Source organism: Elephantulus edwardii, unplaced genomic scaffold, assembly GCF_000299155.1.
Source record: "Elephantulus edwardii isolate Elephantulus edwardi_28Jun2011 unplaced genomic scaffold, EleEdw1.0 scaffold00081, whole genome shotgun sequence".
Lineage (NCBI taxonomy): Eukaryota > Metazoa > Chordata > Mammalia > Macroscelidea > Macroscelididae > Elephantulus > Elephantulus edwardii.
In genome coordinates this window covers 3,962,158-3,967,429 of record NW_006399831.1, presented here as the reverse complement: position 1 = coordinate 3,967,429, position 5,272 = coordinate 3,962,158, and positions in this window count along the sequence as shown.

Genomic DNA, 5,272 nt, shown 5'->3' with positions numbered 1-5,272 from the left:
TGCACCATTTTACACTCCCACCAACAGTGAATAAGGATTCCAGTTTCTCTGCAACCTCACCAGCATTTGTTTTTTGCTGCGCTGTTAAATTATTTTTCTTTTACTTTTTCAAAGAGAAGAGTGAACTGGGGAGAAGGGTGGGCAGGGAGAAAAGTACAACAATGCATGTATGGAAATCCAAAATCTCTGTAAATGTTCATTTATTTTTTTAAAAAAATTTAAAAAGTAAAAAAAAAGATTTATGCTGTAACCACAGTTATAAATTATAATATTACATTTGTTGATTTGCTCAGAAATGTCAATTAAATCAAATGGAAAAGATCAAGGCGAAAAAAAAGAATTAATGCATAACTCCTCTCAGAAGTTCTAAGTCATTTAAGTAAGTGACCAGTCCTGTTATAATGCAAGCTCAATATTTAACACTTCTTAGGGCTTTGATATCATTGCATTCTACTTGCTTACTTATATTTTCATCTCCCTATTTTGAACAGTGAATGCTTATGCACTGAATAAAATATACTTTGCCTTGAATTCTACAAAATATCACATAATAGGTTCTTAATAAATAAATCTACACTTTAATTGCTTCTCCTATTCCACTGTTGCAACTACAGATTATATTTTATGGACTGATTTATCTTCTTCACAAAGGCAAATATATACAAGCAGGTTCAGTTAAAGATGAGAAACTACACACCATGTGCCCCTATGTAAAAGCAACAATACCAAAAACACTGTCATTGATTTGATTCCAACTCATAGTGACCAGGTAGGATAGAGGAGAACTTTCCATATGGTTTCAGTTACCCTAAATCTTTATAGAAGCAGACTATCTCATCTTTCTCTTGTGGGTGAAACCATAGATTTGAATCACTGAGCAGCTGGTTAACAACTGAATAACTACTACCCCAAAAGATTTTCATAGGTGTGGTAAGACACACCAAAGAAACAATAATAAAATGTATTAAACTAAATGAAAAGTAAACAACTTTCTGGAAGATTAACACAAATAAGCAAGTGATGATGAAGAAGAAAAAAAATAAGAAATATCTTTTCAATATAACACTAGGGGACAGAGTTTTTATGTAATGTGGGATATCCCTATAATCAGACATTCTTCCATAATACTATGAGAAGGTCAAATGTAAGAATTGACATTAAAAACATGACAATCATAATTTAGTATCCAAAGGATATAATTTCTTGTTGACTGTGACCCTTTCCATCTTCCTGTCATGGACAGATATTTATCTACAAGCCAAAAATGGTAGTGTTCTTTATTAAATAAATTTAGCAAAATCTGCAAGCAGAACTAAGGTAATACGTCTGTATAATACCAGCACAGTGTTTATTACCCGAGCATTTAGGGGCCACTCAAGGATGTCCACAAAAACTAAACTACATCTAGAAATGTTATTTTCCCTTGCTTTATTTGCATGTGAAGTTGAACAATGAATAAGAAACACTGAAGACGAATCTATGCCTTTAAATTGTGCTGTTGGAAAAGATTATTGAACATAATATGTACTATCAAAACAAAACTATCTTGACATAGTGCAAAAATAGAAGGAAAACTAGTAAAATATGTATGGGAAGTTAAGGGCGGAGGATGGATGATGGGTAGGGGCAAAACCACAGTGTAACACAGTTAGGAGGGTGGACAGAGGGGAGAAGTAAATGGGAAGGACCTGATAAAAAGACAGGGTACTGATGGGCAAGGTCTAATGGTGATTAATTTTATAAAATGTAATGCATGGCAATGATTGTATGAAACAAAATATGAATAAAAAAAGGAAAAAAACTATGAATGAAGAATAATGTGAAACAATATATAGAATTTAGTAAGAAAACCAATCTTAAAAATTAGATACAAAAAATTAAAAATAATATTATGTGTCAATTTGACTAGGTTATGATTCTCTCAGTACAAAGAATTATCCCTAACTTTGTAATTGGATATAAGGATAAGGGGGAATACCTGGGGAAGTGTGATCTGTATCCTATATATATATGGATGTCTATCAAAGATCAATGGCCCTTGTTCTTCAGGCAATTCATCCTCTCACTTCTAATACCTGGGACATGAGTCAGCAGCTTGCCATCTGATGTACCAAGTTTGTGACTTGCCAGCTCTTATAACCCATTAACCCGCCTAATCTGCCAATTTTGAGTTCATCAACCCCTACAATCACATCCTTCATGAAAAGTCTCTAGCCTAATTCTTGACCTGTGAATTCAGGGCTTGACAGACGGCACAATTATGTGAACCATTTTTCTGAAATACATTTGTGTATGTGTATCTTCACTGGTTTAGCTCCTCTAGAGAAAATAGCTTTAGACAACTAACAACAAGAAGTACAGAGTCACTGGTAGTTTAAGAACAGATTCCATACGGGAGACCTGAAACTGATTTCCAGTTAATGAACCTTACTTCCGTGCAGCCATCATGTCTGTCAGAGAAGTTCTGTGTGTTTCTGTGATGTTGAACAGGTTTCAGTGGGTCTTCTATGTTTAATAAACTATGAAGAAATGTCTGTTGACATACTTCTGAAAGTCAGGTAATGAAAAAAACCCTGCAACTTCAATTGCCCAATTTTCAATTTATTTGGTGATTGTATGAGGCCAGATAATCTTTCACTTAGTTGTATCTTGGGTTATTATGAGTAAGAAACCAAACTCCACAGCAGCTAACCACAAAACAGAACTATCCAGGACTGACTATTTCTTGTAGTAAACATCAAAGATGCATCATACTATCTTACTGTGTTTTAAGTGAAACATGAATTTTCCTCTTTTCTTCATCATTAATTTGGCTTTGTTTTTAACCCCCTTCCTTTTCCTATTCAGTTTCTTTGAGTGTCAGCTTTTATGTGGAATGTTTTGATTTTTCTCAGAACCTTATATAATTCTTCCATTTTCAAAACCCAATGAATTCTTCCCAGATTATTTTCATAGATTAGAATGGTTTGCACATAGTAGGAACTCAACAAATGTGTAAGAAAAGAAGAAGAATCAGGGCAAGATGACACTAAAGAAAGTACAAAAGGTACTTTTATCCCATATTTCAGTTTCCTACCCATTTTACATAATGGGGCAGTGCATTTCAGTGTTAGGCAAACAAATCTGTTGAGTGAGTAAAAGAGACTATATTTTCACGATTATCTAGAGAGTCAGTAAAAGTAGAATGCTAAAATATAGAATCTTAAATCAATCACTGAAAATTTAAACAGATACAAATAAATAAACAGAGAGAGTTCCAGGATGAAAGCTGGTGAGATGTAAAATTTAATCTGCACTAAACTCTAGGGTCTAGATACTTCAACAAAGCTAAGGTCAGATGATTCCAGGAAAAGAGAATGATTCCATGAGCCCTGAGGAGGAAGATGAAAGGTCTGAAATTCTCAGGCCTTGGTGAATTGTTGTGCTGCTATTGATGTGCTATTTACAGTGTAGAAAATGTCAACTCTAGTTGTCCTCCAAAAATAAATGAGTACTTATTATTTCCTTGTTCAGAAATACTGACACTACGGTCTTAGTTGATACCAGCATTAACTTTATTTTTATTTTAAATTCAAGGTGTAAAAAAAATGAAATGAATACTTTATAAAAGGATGGCTTATTTCATATTTAAATATTTATAATATTTGTCAGTTCAATGCACATCAAAGACATTGATCTGACTTCAAAAGTTTAGCAGAGAAGCTGAACTGAGTGCTAAAGAACTTATTTATGCTTAACAGAACACAAAAGGTATTATCACTGTTAGAAATTTTTTGTGTTAATAATTATACTCATTTGACTTGAATGTAAGCCAAAGTAATTTTTGTAGCTTTAAGCTACCAATCATATATTTAAGGTGAGTTATTTTATTTGCCATGTACTGGATATTTATTAAGAGTTTCAATAAAAAGGATGAGGAAAACATTTTCTTCCCACTAAAACGTTTACAATCAATAATGGCAAACCTAGCATGTATCTGAAAAGCAAGAAGCAGTATCAAGAACAACACAAAATACTTTATGTACTAAACAATTGACAATCTTTCTTCTCTTATTATTCTCACTATAGAAGTCAAATACATAAAAATGATAAATTGTGGAGAATTACATTATTTGGTGGGTGGAGGAAGGGGATAAAGGAAATGGGAAAAATGCAGTGGTGACCTGTAAAGACAGGGTAATGATTGACATAGTCCAATTAGGACTAATTTTATAAATCAATAAAAGGAAGTGATCATGTGAAATACAATATAAATGAAGAATAGTGTGACACACAATGTATACAAACTTTGTCAGCAAACCAATAAAAATTTAAAACACACATATTCATAAATTAGGAAATTTTCATTTCCCTCCAAACATAATAATTCAAATTATACTTATTTAAAAGTAGTACTACTCTGAATCATAGAAAGATATCCTCCTGTGTATTTACTGCTTCTGAAAATCTGCTGGAGGGGCAACAATGAGTCAGTTTCAATTCCGTGGCCAACAAAAATTTTAAAGATAGTGCAAACTCGTTTCTTCATTGGGTCATGAAAATTGTTTGCAGTTTCAGAGCCTGTGTTTACCTTGACACCACGGTGTGTTTGTGGGTAAGTGCACACAGAAGTAAGCATAGGTATATGTGCATGTGATAAATAAAAGAAAAACTACAAACTTGCGGTGCAAATGAGTTAACAAATCCAAACTAAACCAGTGTTTTGAATTCTACATACTAACATACTCCACACTAAAAAAAAAATTAGGAAAAACATTTGTATTTTAAGATTTTCATATACTACATGGGTAGATCTGAACATGAGGGAACAAAATCCTTGTTCAGTCTTTATACTGAACAAATACAAAAATCTAGACTATAATAACAACTTGCTGGTATAGTAGATATGCTGCCAAGATATGATATGATATATCATATGATTGATATGATATAGTAGTTATGCTACCAAGCCAAAGGTGATTGATTTTAATCTGTGGCTCTCGGGCCTGGTTTTGTTTTTGGTCAAATATTCTTCTAAGTGCTATAGCACCGGTCTGTCCATTTACTGTACAGAGACAACTCGAGGTTGCTGTGATGCTAAACACTGTGACCCTGATGTGTCAGATGTAATAATTTTTACCCATGGTGGACAGTGTTTGGTGGAGCTTCTCTACTAAAATAAGCTAGGAAAGGGGTGGCATTCACTTCTGAAATAGCTTGCCTCCAGAAACCCTATGAACTTGAGAAAAGATGAAAGTTATACATGTGTTCAGGTCTTTCATTCATAGGGCCA